General features: G+C 45.1%; 1 protein-coding gene and 1 long non-coding RNA gene across 6 annotated transcripts in view; one reads left to right on the top strand and one right to left on the bottom strand.

Moving 5' to 3' along the window:
• CTPS2 (CTP synthase 2) overlaps positions 1-19,654 on the top strand; it is a 300,027-nt gene that overhangs the window by 147,137 nt on the left and 133,236 nt on the right. The gene's annotated exons all lie outside the window — the stretch shown is intronic.
• The window catches only part of LOC137547316 (uncharacterized), a 92,233-nt gene that overhangs the window by 14,637 nt on the left and 57,942 nt on the right, over positions 1-19,654 (bottom strand). The window lies entirely within an intron of this gene.

Consider the following 19,654-nt stretch of genomic DNA (forward strand, 5'->3'; position numbering starts at 1 on the left):
GTCAGCACACATTGAACAGGGTTTCGGGAGTATAAACCAATGTGTGCTTCCCCCTCACCCCCCCCCCCCTCCTCCTTCCCCCCTTCCCTATCTTCTCTTTGCCTTTTCTTTCATTCTACTAGCCCCTCTCTCTCTCTGTTCCCTGGCTAGGTATGTTTTTGACCAGGTGCGTTGAACGGTTGTTCATATGGGCCAATATGGTGAAATTGCCAGCTCTATCTATGTGAATTCAAACTGATGAACTCAATTTTTGGCACCTACAGCCGTCCTCGGGCCATGCACACCCTATTATTTATACATGTTCAAAAGAGGCTTGTCCTTCTCAAAAAATTAGCATATTGTGATGAAGTTCATTTTTTTCTGTAATGTACTGATAAACATTAGACTTTCACATATTTTATATTCATTACACACAATTGTAGTTCAAGCCTTTTATTGTTTTAATATTGATGATTTTGGCATACAGCTCATGAAAACCTAAAATTCCTATCTCAAAAACTTAGCATATTTCATCCGACCAATAAAAGAAAAGTGTTTTTAAAACAAAAAAATCAACCTTCAAATTATGTTCAGTTATGCACTCAATACTTGGCCGGGAATCCTTTTGCAGAAATGACTGCTTCAATGCGGCGTGGCATGGAGGCAATCAGCCTGTGGCACTGCTCAGGTGTTATGGTGGCCCAGGATGCTTCGATAGCGGCCTTAAGCTCATCCAGAGTGTTGGGTCTTGCATCTCTAAACTTTCTCTTCACAATATCCCACAGATTCTCTATGGGGTTCAGGTCAGGAGAGTTGGCAGGCCAATTGAGCACAGTAATACCATGGTCAGTAAACCATTTACCAGTGGTTTTGGCCCTGTGAGCAGGTGCCAGGTCGTGCTGAAAAATGAAATCTTCATCTCCATAAAGCTTTTCAGCAGATGGAAGCATGAAGTGCTCCAAAATCTCCTGACAGCTAGCTGCATTGACCCTGCCCTTGATAAAACACAGTAGACCAACACCAGCAGCTGACATGGCACTCCAGACCATCACTGACTGTGGGTACTTGACACTGGACTTCAGGCATTTTGGCATTTCCCTCTCCCCAGTCTATGGACTTTCATTTTAACTTAGAAAACGCAAACTATCGGCATTGCGTCAAAACGTCCAAAACCGGCTCAGATGTGAAAGAGCCCTTATACCTTGAGTGCCAAAATCCTGCCTCTGGCTAGCTGCACATAACATAATCTGAAAGGCTGCGTTTTATGTCACATTTTATTTTAATGGTGTTTGCTTTTTTTGTGCGTTTTTGCTGCGTTTTTAGTGCCTTTGTGGTAGCGTTTTTTTAACGCACATGCGTTTTTTTAAGCATTTTGCAAGCATTTTAATGCGTTTTTGCATATATATGCGGTTTGCATATATAAAAAAAAAAATTATACGCGTTTTGTATGCATTTTTTATGCGTTTTTCTTTTGCATTTTATGCAAATCACTAGGAAGACAACAGGAAGCGGAAAAACATCATAAAACAGTATTATTTTCCGTATAGAAAAACGCATACTATTGCATTTCCATTGACTTTCATTATGCACGTTTTTGATGCGTTCATGAATATCATGCAACAAAACCAACGTTTTAAAAAACACAGGTTTAAAAACGCATAGAAAACACATATGTGTTATGCGTTTTTTCCTGCGGCCCACTGATTTCCATTAGTGGCAAAAACGCAGCAATTTCTGCAACACTTGCGTTTCTGCTATTTGTGCACCCAGCCTCTAAAGGCTCGTACACATGCTAGATTAAACTCTGCTGAGTCGGCCAATAACGACTGACAATCCGACACGTGTACAACAATTCCCGACAGCCGCCTGGCCAGAGATCCGCCGGGAGAATAGTTTTGTTGTGTTGTGATTTTGCAAAGAATAAAGGAAATACTGAGAATCCCCCATGGGGAGAGGGACTACTCCAAAACCTTGCAGATCTGTGAGATTTTTTTCTCAACAATATAGTGCAAAATTAATTTACTCTGATGTACTATGTGTCCCTTAAAAAACAACTGGAGGCTACCATATTTATTTCCTTTCAAACAATACCAGTTGCCTGGCTATCCCGCCGATCCTCTGCCTCTAATACCTTTAGCCATAGACCCTGAACAAGCATGCAGCAGGTCAGGGGTTTCTGACATTATTGTCAGATCTGACAAGATTAGCTGCATGCTTGTTTCTGGTGTTATTCAGACACTACTCAGCCATATAGATCAGCAGGACAGCCAGGCAACTGGTATTGTTTAGCAGGAAATAAATATGGCAGCCTCTATAGTCTTCTCACTTCAGTTGTCCTTTAATTAGTATCAGGTCTCCAATTGTGTAGGCGTTTATTCAGCTTATTTAAATGGAGAAAAATAGTCACTCTGCTATTGATGTCATTGGCTATCATTCATAAAGCATTTCCGCCTGCGGAAATGCTTAAAACAGCTGACTTTACCGAACACTAAGGAAGTTCGGCATTCATAAAGCCTCTTTCCGCATGAAAAGCTGACACTACAGAGCGGAGTGATAAATCATCGCCTTGTGCGGTGATTATCGGAACAAATGTAACAAAATGGTAATTCATAAAGAATACCGCAAGCGGTATGAGGACGGGAAACACCGCTCCCTCTGATGTGGCGATAACAATGTTAAGTGAATGGAGACACAGACCTCCCAGGCAGCTGCAGTAGAGCGGAACACAGAGAAATGTATCAACTCGGCAGCTTCCTGTGTCTCCGCAAGCTTACCGCCAGCCTAGTTCGGGAAATCTCCGCAGTGCTATCGCACCTGAACACTTTTTTATGAATGCCCACCCAGAAGTTTAAAATACCGGCAGCTGTGTTTACCCGCATTGATTCTCCTTACCAACAGCTCTTTTATGAATGATACCCATTGCCTGTCCCAACGAGATATAAGTGTCTGGTATAGCAGTATTACCTCACCAGCGGAGAGTGCTGCGGCCACCGCTTCCGCTTCTGACGTCACCCCGGCGGCAGCCGCATCCTCTCAGACATCTTGCACAGCCCCTGGCAGGACAGGTCTCTCCTCTGCACATCAGATTAGGTCAGCACGCTCGCGGGTGGGGCGGCAGGACCTTTATAATCTGAGGAGACTGGTCAGCTGATCTTGCGGTCAGCTGACACCAGCCTGCCAATCACACACGGCTGATTGGTTCAGCCCTCTGGGCGGGTGGCTTGAATTTGCTTTCTGTATTTAAGCTGGTAGATGTCATTTGCTCATTGTCTGTTGTTGCAAATACTTCGTGTTAGCGCTCAGACCTTTGATAGCTGTAATCTGTAGTGAAAAAGATACCAATTGTATTTATCTGTGTATGACTCTTTGCCTGCTCTGACTATTCTTTCTGCCTTGTGATTCTGTACCTCTGCCCATCTGATTGTAACGTTTGCGGAATCGGTTTCGCGGTCAGCGCACGAGATGCGCCCTGACACAGCGAAAACCTTCCACAAGCGTATAATTGGGTGAACCCAGGCTAGGTGCAATGCACCAGCAGAGGGCAATTCCCACCGGCAGATGGCGCTGTGGAGTGCAGATGAGTACAATCGCTGCACGGCCACAGATGCCAGATGGGGATTGTACAGATCAAGACAATGCGGGGCTGAACAGCCCATAAAGAAAAAGAGCAAAGGGACAGGACAAATGTGTGTTCACCAATCTAGTCGTGACCCTGCGACGGTGAACACACATCAGCAGAAACAAAAGTAGGAACGCGATCGCGTGAAAGGCGATCGCCAGAAGTGACACAAGACAGACTAGAACAGAACACAAGAGGAGCAAAGGCACAGCAAATAATACAATGAGAATGATAAAGAAAATAACAAACGCTAACTAAACGCGAACACCGCACTCATTCGCGACAGCGAACGCGTTTATGCGTGGTCTCCACGTGTTAAGCACAACAGAGACAAGCACGCCTAACTAACCACTGACAGACAAACACGAAACAAAGAACGTGAACGCTTGCTTAACGGTTACCTCACCGAGCCTACAGCAAGCGCCCGTATCAGACAAGACAGAGGAACGAGAAACAGGAACTAGGCAGAAAGGATCCACCGCTCTTCCGCCAGAGCAAGTGTGATCTAAGCAGGAACACAGATCAGAAAGATCCACAGCCGCTAACGCTAGCGGCTAGTGCGATCTAAACTCAGGAACAAGAAAACAGATCAGAAGGATCCACAGCGCTAGCGCTAGAGGCTAGTGCGATCCAGGAAGACAGAACAGAAGGATCCACAGCACTAGCGCAAGGCGAGTGCGATCCAGGCAAGACAGATCAGAAGGGGCTACCAGTAACAACCGCTGTTCCGGTTAGCACCCAGACACACAGAACGATTTCCTGTCGACCACCTCTGGGACAGGACAATCGCAACAAACAAACAGATAAGCAATCCTAACTGCACTAGGGAAACTACCTAGTGCAGTCCCATGAATTACTCTAAGCTAACTTTAACAAGAAGTAGCATGGCTGACACTCTAGGAGTGTTTACTACAAACCCTGAAGGAATGACCAGCAAAGCATTCTGGGAGCAGAAAGCTCTTATAGTGCCAGTCATCAAAGGAGGCAGGTAGGGGATTTGCATAACGAATGTATGCAAATTCCTCAGCAGCAGAACAGACCAGAAACTTGCAATGGAAAAACAGGTCTCTCTTCCAGAGACCTGCAGCCCACAGACTAGAGGAATGGTCAAACAGCTGTCTGCCAGTGCAGCCAGCTGAGCGGATCCTCACACTGATCTTGTTGCCGACTTTTGCTTGAACTTCACTCATTCTGTACCTTATCTGCCCGTCTGTTGCCTACCTGATCTGTCTGACTACTCTCTCTCACCAGTGGGCCCTCGCCACTGGTGAGGTTACCGATGTGGTTCTATCTGTAGCCTCCATCGCCACCGGTGAGATTACCGCTGAGAATCTATCAGAAACTTACTGTTTGCACCAATCACTACACTTTGTGCAATAAAGCTAGTGACTTTTGTCACGTCTTACACGCCATTTGCTCACTATATCTGTATTGGTGATTCTGCAGATCACCATATAATCAGATATAGTATCTGTATTATTGGTGATACTGCAGATCACCACATAATCAGAGATCTGTAGTCCTTCTGACACTGATTGTTACAATAAGCCTTCTAAGGCCCATTCATCGCCTTTTGAGTGACAGCAGGCTCCATGAAAAGAGACACCCCCCCCCCCCCCCCCCCCAGGACTTTACCGATAGCAGAAAAATGGAAAGAGCTAGATTGGAATCTGTGACATTCTTTGTTAAGTTAGACCCAAATAAAAAATTAACCATGCCTTGTACAATAATGAAAACATGTTTTTTTTTTTTACTCTTTTTTTTTTTTCTTTTTTTACTCCAACTGCTTCATGCCATTGACTGAAGAGTTCTAAATAAGCACTTGCACGCATGCTCCCACGGCACGCACGTGCACTTCGGCAGAATGGACATTTATATAAACATCCTATTTGCACTAAAGATGCAGAAATAGGACCTTTTTTTAGACATCCATTTTGCAGGAAGTGGTTAAATATAACCTTTTATTTAATTCATTGCAAGCTGAAGCCTCTCCCCTCCCCCAAGATCGTGTTACATGCTGGGATGTCTACTACGCAGGCTCCCAGGACTGCAAATGCAAAACAAAATTGCAGAAAAATCATGTGATTTGCATTTACGTAGGTTATAATTTTTTTTTCATGCATTTCTTTAGATGGAGGTAGCCGTAATTTGATGCCCCAATCCATTTATCAAAAATTGAAAACAATGGTGTAGAAGTAGCTAGGAAGTATTGTTGTATTTTCTATTTATAATATAATCTAACTGCGTGCAATATGGTCAGAGCTATTTTCTAACTTGGTTGCTCTTTAACAAGACACTATGGGCTTGATTCACTAAGACAAATAGCATGCCTTATCAAAGTTAACACGCCTTATCAAAGTTATAACGCCTTATCAGAGTAGCATAGCGAACTTATGCCTGCTAATTGGCAATGACGAGAGCTCCACTCGTCCTGCCCTGAGCCCCTGCGGGTTCGTAGCGCTTGCTATGCTACTCTGATAAGGTTGCTGAGCCATTTGTGTGCCATCTCCAATTTTGTTTGCTTGTTGCATCTAGCATAACATTGGATTATTCCCGAAATGATTCTTCTTTGAGCCCTGATTTGTAGTAAGTGCTGTTGCAGCACTGCATCAGTTTGCCAGCGGAATCAGCCGTTATTAATAAAATATCAGCTTACCCGCCACCTAGCCTATCCATAAGGTGCCTAACCTTAACCCCTCCATCTTATGCCCAACCCACCCAAACCCCACACACCCCTAATGCCTAATCTTAACCCTCCCTAAAAGTGCTTAACACCATTTAAATTTAGGATCCCAAACTAGCAATCGACAAGAAACATTAAATTCTATGTAATAGCTGATCGGCTACTACTCACATCAGGAGCCCAGATGACCGGTTGGTTGCAGGATTGCCAGTATTTAGCACAGCCATCTATGAGATGCCATTGGTCATGGTGCCAAGACTCCAGTGCCCCCACTGGAGTCAATTACAGTGTCCCCAGGCTGACATCTTCCTCCTACTCTGAATGGCATTCAGCAACAGACAAACCTCCAGGGTCTGATTGGGTGGCTATGGAAGAGAGCGTGCAACTGACACGCCTCCAGCAAGCGGATATTCTTCTTCTCCGTGGAGGAAGACACGCCCCCGTCTACAACCATGCAGTCAAAGGTTGGAGGAATGTCCATTGGTCAATAAAAAGGAGAGGAATAAGGCGGCCGGGCGCCACAGAAGGTGGCAATCATTTTTGTAATAGTACGGAGCTCCTGGGCAAAGGAGACATACTGCTTTCGGAAACACACAATGTGTACTATTCTAAAGAGGTGCCTACTAGCCTCTGCAGGACAAGCAGATTAGTAGGTCACCTCAAGCACACCAGCTCCAAGTCTGATTTATGTTAACCTGTTCCAGACCTTGGCATTTGAAATGTATGCCCCGTTTGCTGCCTGTTAACCCTGCCAGGGTGTCCATTTCACTTACTTACCGCCGCATGGTCCTGACGCTCCGGCGCTGCTGCAGTCCACTCGCTCAGCTGTCGCAACGACAGCTGAGCACTGTACGCCGGTAGGAGTGGAATTCATTGGATAATGACTCTGTGATCACTGTGAACCAGTCACAGTGGTCACAGCTCGAAATCCAGCCAAAAAGTCTGGTTCTTAAAGCATACCAGAGCTGAGGAGAATAGGAAAAAACAGGGGGTTGCAGGCTTGTACGGTAAGCTGTCCTGATGCCCACCGCTCCCCCTTCCCCCTGTTCTCTCTCACCCTCCTTCGCTACATAAGTGCCCCTGGCAGCCTCTTCCAGGCATAAGTGCGTCCTACATTGCGCACCTGCAAACTCTCTGTGCAAGCATCATCCAAAAGAACAGAAAAAATAAGCATCCTCACCTATTTGAATTCTGCACCACGCAATAGAGGAGCTGTACTGGTATATCTACAATACTAAGGTCCACAAATTTAAACCATTACAGCTACAGCCATTGTTTGCATAGGCTTTGTGCTGAGCAATTTGGCAAAGTGCAATACACAGGATGGCCTGTGGTAAAATCTATAGAGGACTCACTGTGCTGATCCATGTTTTCATAATATTTTATTGAAGTCTAAGACCATTTGTATCAAGCAATAGTCTCACAATAAAATTGTATTTTTTCTTGCACATGTAGCTGTACTGGTTTGAATTTGTGGGCCTTAGCAGTCTCTGTGCAAGCACATGATGCCATGACTACAGTCATGCGCATGGGCAGAAGAGCGCTCCTGGCTGCGAGCGCGCAATGTAGGACACATGGAGCTGGGATAGTGCCTGCGCACTAATGCCTGACCTGGCTGACCTGGAAGAGGCTGCTGAGGGGCATTTAGGCAGCAAAGGGGATGAAGGGGGGGGATTTTGAGGTGGCAGGCGGAGGAGGTGTGAGCGGTGGGCATCTGGACATCAGGCACTACTTGTCAGTTTTTAGTTATTTTAGATAGGTAAAAAAGAACAAAGTCTTGTAAAAGTAATATCTTTCAGTTATTAATTTAGTTATTTTAGAAGACTTCTTCTCTACTGTTGAAGGAGTTCCATCAGCATTGGCCATGTTTCTGTGCAGAAAGAAGGTTTCTATGTGCGTAAAACATGTTGCAGTCATTATTTACACTGAGACGGTCACATTCATACTTATATATGTAAAAATCTTTCAGAAGACCAGATTCCTTTCAAGCATGATCCCCGCAGTATAAATATGTAGATGGCCTATTAGCAGAGCCTGCCTCCTGCCGGTACGCTTCCACCGGCCGCACATTGTGACAACCAGCGCAATCATCTCTGGCACAGTAGGCTTCATCTCCTTCTCATTTACCTCCGCCTATTTTCTTTGAAGTGTAAAACAGTCTCTATTTAGGATCCCCCCCCCCCCCCCCCTTTTGCTGAAGAGCTTCAGCTGAGGTCCAGGTGCCGTACGTAAGAGAAAACACTCTAGAAGATATACAGACATTCCTTTCATTAAATCTTACTTTTATAACCAAAGGTGGTAGGTGGATGGGTGTCCCGAGGTGTACGTGAATTTTGGGAGCAATGGAAAATCGGGCGCAGGAACAGTGCTGATAGTAGAATATCGTAAAATTTAGGGACACTCTACTATGTAAAGTGTTAATTTTCGTTAGTAAAGCATCTGTAATTGTTACCAATATTTTACTATCGCTAAACCTAACCCTACTCACACAGATCCCTCCACTACTGATGCTTAACCCTAACCACCTCCTGGTAGTGCCTAAGCCTATGACCCCCCCCCCCCTTCCCCCCCGGTGGGCCCTAACCATTAGACTCCCCCTGGTGGTGCCTAACCAAAAGACCCCCCCCTGGTGGTGCCTAACCCTAAGACCTCGCTGGTGGTGCCTAACCATAAGCCCCCCCCCCCCCAGTGGTCCCTATCCCTAAAACCCCCTGGTGGTGCTTAACCCTAAGACACCCCTGGTGGTGCCTAACCCTAAGACCCCATTGGTAGTGCCTATCCCTAAGACCCCCCTGGTGGTGCCTAACTGAGACCCGCTTTGGTGGTGCCTAATCCTAAGACCACGTTGCACAAACCCCCTTCCCAACACTTAACCCTAACCGCTCCCTCGCACAAACACGCTACCTGACACCTAACCCCCACAAAAAACATGGGGAAAAAAATTACCTTCACCCGAATTTCCCCTTTGTCGCCCGCTTAAAAACAGGAAAACACCCTGCAAAAAACGATAATTAAGGGGCATCGTCTGGCGCCCAAGTTTCTCTTTTGGTGGCAGCTTACCGATATTTTCAATGAAAGTCTACGGCGGCGCCTGATTTGCCCAGAAGCCGCATGCACCCGATTTGCCTGATACCATCCTGATGATCTGATTTGAGTGCTTTGCTCAATAATACTGTTCTGATAAATGGGTATTGTGGAACATGAAACGTTTCCATAGGTCGGGAACTGGGAAGGAAAGGAAAAAGAAACGTTGCTGCGTTTTGCTGATAAACGCTCTCTGAAGTCTTCCCGCTCTTGAATGGAATCCCGCGGTGGGAACACCATGTATTCAGAATGAGCTGCAGCAAGGTAATTATCTGTGTGGTGGCACCAGATCTCTGCAACTATTCTCCAGGCAAATGTAATGACAGCGTTTCATCTAGCTAGCACATATTCTTTAAAGCAGCAGGAACAACCATGCTATCTCAGGAAAATAATACATATGTAAGTAGATAATTACTTCTACATGTTCTTCTTACATAACACATGTATTGTACTGTCCACGTTTTTATACCAGTGAATTTTGTATCTATATACAGTATATAAAATTGCGTGTGTGTGTGCATGCGTGCATGCGCGCCGCGATCACTCAAACGCCTTGACCGATTTGAACGAAACTTGGTACGTGGATCCCTTACTACCTGGTATGATATGTTGTGGGGGTCTCACGCCCCCTCTGCACACCTGGGCGGAGCTACGAACAGCAAATCAGATTTCACCGATTCATGTCAATGGAAAAAATAGAAAAGGCTGCTATTCTCACACTAATCAAGCCAGAGTCCCCACACCTGGCACAGTTGGTCACTTAGTGACCGAGGTTACAAATCCAGGGAAAGTGGGCGGAGCATAAAACAGCCAATCAAATTTCAGCCATTCATTTTAAATGGGAAAATGTAATCTGCAGCCATTCTTACATTGTTAGTCGCAGGGTTCTCAAACTTGCCACACTTCGTCACTGGGTGAATGAGATTAGGATTCAGGAAAGTGGGTGGAGCCTACAGCAGCCAATCAAGATTCACCTATTGATTTTCAAGGGGAATATTTCAACTGCTGCCATTCTTACACTGTTAATGGCAGAGGCTTCAAACTTGCTATAGTCGATTATTGGGCGACTGGGGTTCAAGTTCACTAAAGGAGCGGGGCCACTAACAGCCAATCAGACTTCCTTAGTAGATAAACTGCTTTCATTCACACATTTTTTTTATGCCAGGAACCTGAAAGCTCACAAACTTGGTCATTGAGTGACTGTGTGTCAAGGTTACAAAAAGTGGGCGGAGTCAAAAACTTCACTGGGAAAATGTAAACTGCAGCCATTCTTACACCGTTAATGGCAGGGTTGTTAAACTTTCCATAGTTGGTCACTGGGTGACTGGGATTAATATTCAGGAAAATGGGCGGCACCTACAAAAGCCAATCAAAATTCACCTGTTAATTTTAAAGGGGAATATTTAAATTGCTGCCATTCTTACACTGTTAATAGAAGATGCCTCAAACTTGGTAAAGTCGACTGGGGTTCAAATTCAGAAAGGGGGAAGAGCCACAAACAGCCAATCAGATTTGTTTAATTTCAATGGGAATATACAAATGATTGATACCAAGGACCCTAAAGCTCATAAACGTGGTAATTGAGTGACTGTATGTCAAGGTTAGAAAAACTGGGCGGTGCCAGCAACTACATTTTTTACATGGAAGGGTTCCCAAACTTGACACAGTTGCCCACTGGGTGACTGGAATTAATATTCAGAAATGTGGGTTAAGCCTACAACAGCCACTCGAAATTCACCTATTGATTTTCAAGGGGAATATTTACATTGCTGCCATTCATACACTCTTAATGACAGATGCCTCAAATCTGGTACAGTCAGTCACTGGGAGACTGGGGTTTAAATTCTGAAAAGGGGTGGGCCAAAAACAGCCAATCAGATTTGTTTAATTTCAATGGGAAAATGCAACTTATTGATGCCAAAGACCCCAAAGCTCATAAACTTGGTCATTGAGTGACTGCATGGTTAAAAACAGTGGGTGGAGCCAAAAACAACTAACTTTTTGCATGGAAAAATATAAACTGCAGCTATTTTTACACTGTTAATGGCAGGATTGACTGGGGTTCAAGTTCACTAAAGGGGCGGAGCCAGAAACAGCCAGTTAGATTTATTTGCTGGATATACTGCTTCCATTCACACAATTTAGATGCCAGGAACCCAAAAGCTCACAAACTTGGTCATTGAGTGACTGTGGGTCAAGGGTAAAAAAAAACTGGATGAAGTCAAAAACAGATTTCCCTGGGAAAATGTAAACTGCAGCCCTACTTTGCTGTTAATGGCAAGGTTCTCAAAATTAGCATAGCTGGTTACTGGGTGACTCAGATTAATATTTAGAAAAGTGGGTGGAGCCTAAAAAAGCCAATCAAAGTTCACCTGTTGATTTTCAAGGGGAATATTAAAATTGATGCCATTCTTGCACTGTTAATGGCACAAGCCTCAAACCTGGTACAGTTGGTCATTGGATCACTGGTGTTCAAGTTCAGAAAAGGGGGCGAAGCCAGGGGCGTAGCAATAGGGGGTGCAGAGGTAGCGACCGCATCGGGGCCCTTGGGCCAGAGGGGCCCTCCCTCAACTACAGTATTAGCTCTCTATTGGTACTGTGCTCATAATAATCACTTCTATAGATACTTTGAATAGTGGTAATCATTAACAAACTGTTCCCCATCCCCTTCTTCCACCTCTGACACTGTAGTTGCCATTGGCAGGTTTTGGTGCGCTGTATCAATTGTTATGTATAGAGTGCGTGGGGGGCCCCATGTAAAACTTGCATCGGGGCCCACAGCTCCTTAGCTACGCCACTGGGCGAAGCCACAAACAGCCAATCAGATTTGTTTCATGTCAGTGGAAAAATACAAATAATTGATGCCAAGGACCCCAAAGCTCATAAACTTGGTAATTGAGTGACTGTGTGTCCAGGTTACAAAAGCTGTGCAGAGCCAAAAACTAATTTCACTGGGAAAATATGAACTGGAACCCTTCTTACACTTTTTATGGCAGAGCTCTCAAACTTTGCCCAGATGGTCACTGGGTGACTGAGATTAATATTCAAGGAAGTGGGTGGAGCCTACAATAGCCACTCAAAATTCACCTGTTGATTTTCAAGGGAAATATTTAAATTGCTGCCATTTTTACACTGTTAATCGCAGATGCCTCAAACCTGCTACAGTTGGTCATTGGGTGACTGGGGTTCAAATGCTGGAGAGGGGCGCAGCTATAAACAGCCAATCTGATTTGTTTCATTTCTGTGGGAATATACAAATTATTGATGCCAAAGACCCCAACGGTCATAAACTTGGTCATTGAGTGACTGTATGTCAAGGTTAGAAACAGTGGGTGGAGCCAAAAACAGCTAACTTTTTACATGGGAAAATATAAACTGCAGCCATTCTTACACTGTTAATGGCAGGGTTCTCAAACTTGACACAGTTGGTCACTGAGTGACTGGGATTAATATTCAGAAAAGTAGGTGGAGCCTACAACAGCCAATCAAAATTCACCTATTGATTTTCAAGGGGAATATTTAAACTGCTGCCATTCTTCCACTGTTAATGGCAGAGGCCTCAAACCTGCTACAGTCGGTCATTAAGTGACTGGGGTTCAAATTCACTAAAGGGGCGGAGCCACAAACAGCTAATCTCATTTCTTTGCTGGATAAACTGCTTCCAGTCACACAATTTTGATGCTAGAAATTTGAAAGCTCACAAACTTGGTCATTGAGTGACTGTGTGTCAAGGTTACAAAAACTGGGTGGAGTCAAAAACAGATTTCCCAGGGAAAATGTAAACTGCAGCCTTTCTTCACTGTTAATGGCAGGGTTCTCAGACTTTACCCACATTGTTAATGGGTGACTGAGATTACTATTCAGTTAAGTGGGTGGAGCCTATAATAGCCAATCAAAATTCACCTGTTGATTTTAAAGGGAAATATTTAAATGTCTGCCATTTTTACACTGTTAATAGCAGAGGCCTCAAACCTGTTACAGCTGGTCATTTGGTGACTGGGGTTCAAATGCTGGAGAGGGGCGGAGCCACAAACAGCCAATCTGATTTATTTAATTTCTATGGAAATATACAAATTATTGATGCCAAAGCTCACAAACTTGGTCATTGAGTGATTGTGTGTTAGGGTTAGAAAAAGTGGGCGGAGCCAACACCAGCCAAATACATACCCGGGCAATGCCAGGCTATCAGCTAGTCCCTTATAAACTCGCATGTAATATAAAGCAGGTATCTGTGGTACAGATGTGTTGCAGCATAGGAGTGTGCTGATTCCTGTACACCTGGGGGCTTCCCTCCGGCCTTGTTCACATCTAACATTTAAATAGTTTTTTGATTTTTTGCACAAAGATTTTTAGCACCTTCCAGCGCTTACCTGCACGCTGCGATTTTTTTTTATAAAGCACTTTTCTAAGCCCTTTGCAGAGCGATTTTTTTTATTATTTTTTTTTTTAGTTCATGGCAGAAGTCAGGAAGTGAACTCTTTGACCCGGAAAAGAATAAATATAATGTATTTATTCATGAAAGGGCTGGGGAAATCGCTATACCAAGCGCTTTTTCAAGCATTTTGCGATTTCCCTATACATTCCATTGAGGCAATTCGCCCCTAAAATGGTTCAGGCAGCGCTTTGGTGAGTGCATTGCCATCGAACACTCTCATAGGGAATAACTGCACAATCGCTTTGAGGGCGATTCTCAAAATCAGCGATGCTTAAAAATGTCGAAAACACCTTTTTGTGTGAACAAGCCCTCCCTGAGAACCCCACTATCTATCCCTTCCCATGAATAGTACATGGATGGCAGGAATCCTATACGCAGATGTGCTGGCATATTTTACATGGAATTATTCCTTAATACGTTTCCTCGCACTGAGTACCAATCAGTCTAATCTGGTGATGATTACCACGCGCTCCGTAAGCGGTCATCGCAGTAAGTCAATAGAAAAAAAACAACATTTTAATAAAACGTATTAACCTCGCTTCTTGTTTGTCGTTTTCTGGGCGGAGCTAAAGGAAAATAATCAGCGTGAAAATAGTAGTTAAGGATTTGGCAGCTGGAAGGTTAACGATGAAAGATGAGGCGTATGTGATTGATTGTTCAGGGAGTATAATTGTACATACAAATAAGGGGTTTATAAAGTGAGCCATATTACTGGATCCGCTTGCTGAATTTTTCAAGATACAGAACATGCAGAGAAAGTGAAGCAGACACCCAGAACAACCAATCAAAATCTGCGTTCCATTTAAAGCAAACCTTGAGCAAAAAAAAAACAAAAAAAAAACTTGATTGACCAAGTCCTGTCTCTCAGAGCTCTAGTCAGTAATAATACACATAGGGCTTGATTCACAAAGTGGTGCTAACTGTTAGCACGCCGGTGAAAACCCCCTTAGCATGTCTAAACCCGCTTATGCGCGTAAAACCTTGCGCAGGGCGCTCTGCGTGAATTGCCCATTAAGGCCTATGGGACTTAGCGCGCGCATAAAACTTTGCGTGCGCAAAACTTTGCGCGCGGTACTTAGCGTGCGATGTGATTGAGAAAACCGGTGCTAACCTGCTTAGCACCCTGGTTAGCACGTCTAAAGACTTTAAACGTGCTAAGTAGGTTAGCACCGCATAATGAATCAAGCCCATAAAGGGCAACTGAAGTGAGAGTTATATGGCGGCTGCCATATATATTTCCTTTTAAACGATACCAGTTGCCTGGCAGCCCTGTTGATCTATTTGGTTACAGTGGTGTCTAAATAATAATTTACTATAGGTAGCATTGGAAGTTTACTGTCCCATCCCCTGCGTTTCCTTCCCTATTGTTTTCACCCCACCAACCTAGATCATACATGTCAAACTCTGGCCCACGGGCCAAATCTGGCCCTCTTAGCCATTAGATTTGGCCCTCAGGTGGTTTTCCCACTTTACATTATGTTTGGCCCACTCTAGACCACCAGAGAAGCTATATTGGAGGGTAAGCCCTAGATCATATGGGGAGGGGGGCAGCAGGGATATGTGAGGGAGCAGGGGGGTTGTTATATGGCTACCTACACTGAAAGGAAGGGGGGGGGGGGTCATTTGGCTACCCATACAAACTTGTAAGGAAGCCGCCTCACTTGACATCATGGGTGAACCGGGCCTGAGTGCAACTGTACAGGACATGCTTGAGTACGGTCCACATGTGCCCAGTAGCATGTAGCTGCTCGGGCTTAGAGGAAACAGTCATGTACGAGTGGCTTCACGTTACTGGGCATGTGGGAACCATTCTCACACATACCCAGTATAGTTGCGCCTGTACACAGATGGGAGGACAGCCATAAACTAGAAGAGGGTCCATGGCAGCAGTTGGGGGACAATTGTGGGTATGTTGGTGGGGGCTGGGGCGGGTTAGTATTAGGATGCTGTTGGTCAGGGGGCGGCAGGTGACAGTTCTCCTAGGGCGGTAACAGAGGCGCTCAGTGTGGTTTTGATGCTGATAAGCTGTATGCTCCTTTTTGATTGGCCTGATGAAGCCGGATTGAGCCAGTGAAAACGCGTTGCCTATTTTTAGTGTAGAGTATAAACACATTGTTGTTTGACTGTTGATGCCACAGTCCTTCCTTGGTTTGCTTTGTCCGCATGGATGGGATATTTGGCACCTCTGGAAAGCTTCTACATATTGCTAAGTCCACCCTTGGTGGAGGGTTGTACCCATCTTTTTCCCATCTACAGTGAGCGACTTTTAATCCTGAGTGGGGTCAGGTTAATTTCCCCACCTGCCTTTACAGTGGTTGCCTAATGGTAACCCTGATTTGTGAGTATTAAATTGTTATATTACTCATTATTAATTATCATCTATACAATTTCACACTATTGGGCTCTTGGTGTCCCCCCTCCCTTTATCCTTTCTTGAACATTAGGAAAGCAGTGCAAGTAACCCTAATCCCATAAGGAATACATGTTTAATGCCTATTGGAGGCGAGGTAATCATCCTCAATACTCCCTTCAGTATTTCAGGCATTAACTTAACCCCCTCCATAATAATTAACATACATTCCACAATACATTGTTTAAAACCAACATGTTTCACGCCTAAATAAAACAGGGCTTCATCAGGGAAAACAAAAAGTGCAGTGCTAACAAAGTGTCATGTTATAACAGTTATAGAGTATAGCCCAAGTAAGAGCCTCAGTCAGTGCGAAAGCAGAGTGAGCAGGTGCATTGGCGCAAACATTGGCTATGAACGGCAAGACCAAGCAGTGTGCGCAGCAGCAGTGATCGAAATTTACGCCCCTAGCAAGAAAAACAGCTCCCAGATAGGGTGCAGATTTTAATCACTGTGGCCCGGAAGCAGTCAGAGGATACCGCTGCCAGCTCCAAAGGATCGCCCAGTGTCGAAGGCTACTGCATATGCGCGGACCCAATTGCGCAATGACGGCCTGCACATGTGCAGTAGCAAAATCTTTTAAAGTGGACAGCGGCACCCTGGAGAGGATCGGAACCACAGTGATGGACCTGATAGACTACAGGGGACTGGAAGAAGCCCTAGGTAACTAAATCTAATCTTTCCCCTTCCTTAGTTTGGTATTCCTTTAACACCTTAACCACTTAAGTCTATTTGAATGGATATATCCATCCAGATTGTGCAGATTGTGCGCACTCCCGCCACCTGCCGTTAGCCCCCCGATCAATGAATGGGAGTATACTTCCCCTTCATCGATCTAAGTCCCCCGCAGAAAAACCGATAGTCTCTTATCAGAGGCCGTGGTCTTTCTGCAAAAAAAAAGTGTTTCCCGTCCTCTTTCTAGTTCTAGGCTCAGCAACAGCTGTTCTGCCTAAGACAACTAAGGAAGTTTGCTATGCCACAGGAGCTGTTGTCAAGTTTCTACACTGCAACCATTGAGTCTATCCTTTGCTCCTCCCATCATCGTTTGGTACGGGGGAGCCACCTCTAGCGACAAGTACAGACTACAAAGGGTCATAAATGCTGCGGAAAAGATTATTGGTACACCCCTACCACCACTGGACCTCCTCCACGCATCCAGGCTGAGAACCAGGGCAAATAGGATCACGAACGATCCTCACCACCCCGGCAGTCGCTTCTTCAACCGCATGCGCTCAGGCCGCCACTACAGAACTATGCCCACCAAAACCTCCAGGCACAGGAACTCCTTTTTCCCCCAAGCAGTGCTCCTTCTGAACTCCAGCTGAACTAGAGCACAGCACACAGCAAAACCCTGTAGGATGACTGTCACCTAGGCCCCAATAGCTTGTATAGCCTGTGTAGACTTATTCTATGTCTGTTCATTGCATGTGACTTTGCACTACTGTGATCAATGCCTTTTTCTTTTCTCCTTTGCACTATGCACTTGCATAGTCAATACCGATGTGTACCACAAACAATTCCGGGTGTGGCAATCACCGCACTTGGCAAAATGAATATGATTCTGATTCTAAGGGGCGGGAGGAGGCGGAGATTGACGTGAGCAGAGGCAGAGGTACTGCACAAAGCTCTGCCTCTACCCGGAACAATCACATAATTTTTCCCCAGGGATTTCAAGGGTATAACTACATCGTTCTGCTGTGGGAATGCGGCATATCAGCTATGATCTTAATGCTTAATATAAATGGCAATAAGAAGAGGTAATTTTGATGGCTTCAGACTCTCTTTAAAGAAGAGCATTCAGCACGAAACAGCTCTAGGCCAGTGTCTGTTGCCGTGACGTAAGGAAGACACAAGCTAACTGCAAGCGTTTTAAAAAGCTCTCAGAAACGCTCTAGTTGTGCACCAGCCCTTAACCCAGGCATGGGCAAACTTGGCCCTCTAGCTGTTAAGGAACTATAAATCCCACAAGGCATTTGCCTTTATGAGTCATGACTGTGGCTGTCAGACTCCTGCAATGCATTGTGGGACTTGTAGTTCCTCAACAGCTGGAGGGCCAAGTTTTCCCATGCCTGCCTTAGCCTGTGATATCAGCGACATGCAGGTTAATTGATGGATCTTTGGGACCCATGGTTACCTATCTACTGCCTGTGGCGTGCACTAGTGTGTCACATAACAAGCTTTTTTGTACACTGTGAAGATCTGTAAAAAGCAAGAGGATATTTTTGCAAGGTTAATGGGAGTGTGCTTTCTTCTGTATTGCTGATCACAGTCCTGCCTGTGGCTGTGCTGGACAGAACTCTTTGCACGTCACATACAAAGCAATCCCTACGGGTCATGAAGATGTGTCAGATCAGGAAATCACCCATTATATAGAATTGTAATTAATTCCTGGAGACAAGGTGCCATTTACAGAAACTGGAACCGTTCAAACTATGAACTGTCCCTGCTGCCTCTGGCAGCCCACATTACCATGCAGCCTTGTCACACAGCTGATAGCGGTCATACCAGCTCAGCGTACGGTTTGCAATACACACACTGCGGTTTTTCACCTCGAAGGCACGTTGAACGAAACTTGGGCCCTATTTCTGGAAACAGAATTTCCTGTGCACAGAATAAGGGTCACAGTTCTCTATCCATTCATCCACTGTGTGAGTCAGGCTGGTTATCTCCTGTGGAGGTGAGGACTAAGCATGTAATTAGCTATGCTCGGCCTGTACTTCATGATGTCAGTGGATCCTCTTTGGGATGGGGACCTAGAAAGAAGACGCGCACTGCTTCCTGTGGCCTCCACACTACACGAAACAGTCTATCTAGGAAACGGTTATTTATCCATGACAGCCTCAGGCAGGTAGCAATCATACAAGCTGGAAATGTTTATTTTGTGGTGAGAACACATATTTTTTGTTGAAATTATTAGGCAGGGCCCTTATTTTTGGCTGTCACAGACTCACAGGTGATGGTCCTCAGGGACCAAAAAATAAAAGGGAATTGTGTAATCAGGAACTTAAATCCTAACACTCACTGGTGGTTTGTAAAGCAGTGGAGGAAAAAATCCCAACCATGAGATTTATGAAAGATAAGTAACTATGCGCTGTATCCTGGCATGATTCAGACTACAGGTATATAGGGAGTGTAGGTTATTTCTTAACCTGAATCTGTTCCTAAGTTGGAACACCACCATCTCTGTCCCCTGTACCTCCTTGGTGCCCCTTGTGCCTCCAGTGTTCCCCTCTGTGTCACCTTTGTTCCCCTGTACCTCCAGTGTCCTGCTCTCTGCCACCTCTGCCCCCACTGTGTCAACTCTGCCCTCCTCTGTGACACTTGTCCTCTGTGCCTCCACTGTGTCCATCTGCCTCCACTGTGTCCCTCTGTGCCACCTTTGCCCCCCACTGTCACCTCTGTCCCCTGTTCCCTCAGTGTCCCCTCTGTGCTACCTCTGCCACC

Source organism: Hyperolius riggenbachi, chromosome 2, assembly GCF_040937935.1.
Source record: "Hyperolius riggenbachi isolate aHypRig1 chromosome 2, aHypRig1.pri, whole genome shotgun sequence".
Taxonomy (NCBI): domain Eukaryota; kingdom Metazoa; phylum Chordata; class Amphibia; order Anura; family Hyperoliidae; genus Hyperolius; species Hyperolius riggenbachi.